Genomic DNA, 2,126 nt, shown 5'->3' with positions numbered 1-2,126 from the left:
CGTCGTCGTCGTCGTCGTCGTCGTCGTCGTCGTCGTCGTCGTTTAACATCTATTTTCCAAGGATTGGATGGTTTGACCGGAGCTGGCAAGGTTGGGAGTTGCACCAAGTTCCACATTATCTGTTTTGTCCTGGTTTCTATAGCTGGATGCATTTTTAAAATTTCTACCATTTTACAGAGTGTGAAATACTTGCGATGTTTGATTTGGTTTGGTCAATGCGATTTGAACTGGAGGGAAATTAAACAACATGAACAATAACTGGTACCTATCTTACATAAAATAGCACAAATAACTGCTTCTGTTTTTGCCATCCCATTTTTTTTAACTCATCAGCACCCCGCCCATCCCTCTTTTCTCTACAATTAATGTCACTTGCTACACCGGTTCCAATTGTTTTCTTCTTATGCAATCTCTTGAACTGTGATCCTTCTGTCAAGTATGTATTCATACAAAGTGTCATCTTCACTACTTCCCTGTCTCTCCTTTTATCACCTACACATGGAACAATACAACATATGATAAATAAAACACATACTCATTGCAAGAAAACCTCATTATTTTCCCATTGGGATTTCAGTTTCTTCATCTGCAAAATAATATTCAATTTCCCAATTCTTCAATAATTCAACTATATTATATTTATTGCTTAATGTAAAGAAAAGATAAGTTTCATTCAATTTCAAACTGTCATACTTGAGATACTGTAAAATAAATGATATATATATATGTATTTATGAATGGAAGTATGCATGCATATATTTTCTTATGTACATATGTATGTATATGTGTGTCTGTCTGTCTGCATATATGTATACATATATATATATATATATATATATATATATATATATATATATATATATGTATGTATGTATGTATGTATGTATGTATACACACACACATATGGAGGATGTAAACACACTAACACTGGTTGTCAAGCTGGAAGTGGTGGCCTAACACTGACACAAAAACACATGCATGCGCGCGGACACGGGGACACACACACACACACACACACACACACATACACATACATACACGACAGGTTTCTTTCAGTTACAGTCTTCCAAATCTACTCACAAGACTTTGGTCAGCCCAAGGTTATTATAGAAGACATTTACCCAACCCAAGGTGTTACACAGTGGAACTGAACCCAAAACCAAGTGGTCAGGAAGCATGTTTCTTTTCATACAGCCATGCCTGCACTTATATGCATGTGGCATTAAATTTAAGATGCATCGGAGTATTATAATTTCTACCATACCATGCCATACCATACCATACCATACCAGGAAGGTGGACAACAGTGCTGTTTATGCACATGTGAGACACTCAAAATCTTTACGACAGATAATTATTACTTATTTAATAAACAAAATGAATTAATCATCGATTGTAAACACAGGATAGAGTGGTTATTTAGTAACCATCTTATTAATAATTTATAATTAATAATTAATAGATTAAATGCATTCTTGATAACGCATAATTCAATTAGATGGAATGAGAGTACACAGTAAACTGTATGTATTTCTTCAGTTCTTTCTTCTTTTCTTTCTGTTCATCCATTTCATATTTTAATTGGAAAGATCATGAGGAGAATGACCTGCATGGAATGATACATATGAAGGATATGGCATCTCAGTAGACCTATAACTAATAATATTTTAGTGACAGGAATAATTATTACTATTATAATAGTTAATAGTAAATATTTTCATTATCTTCTATTTTTGACCTTCTACTTATTTCAGTCATTGGACTGTGGACATGCTGGAGTACCCCTTTAAAGGGTTTAATTGAAGGAATTATTTTGGAGTTTGGTACTAATTTTGTTGGTCTGTTACTGAACCACTAAGTTACAGGGATGTAAACAAACCAGCACCAGTTCTCACATTGTCACATGGTGAAAGTGAGCACATGCACAAGCACAAAGACACAATCATACACACACACAATCATACACACACACACATGCACGCACACGCACACACACACACACACATACATACATAGATCTGACATAACAATTTGGGTTAGAGAAGAGAAACTGTATACAGTTGTGGAAATCGGCTGCCCAGCATAAAGTTAAAGATCAGCAAAAAAGAAAATACCTACATTGAACT

The sequence above is a fragment of the Octopus bimaculoides genome, chromosome 10 (assembly GCF_001194135.2).
Source record: "Octopus bimaculoides isolate UCB-OBI-ISO-001 chromosome 10, ASM119413v2, whole genome shotgun sequence".
Classification (NCBI taxonomy): domain Eukaryota; kingdom Metazoa; phylum Mollusca; class Cephalopoda; order Octopoda; family Octopodidae; genus Octopus; species Octopus bimaculoides.
This window is presented reverse-complemented; position numbering follows the sequence as displayed.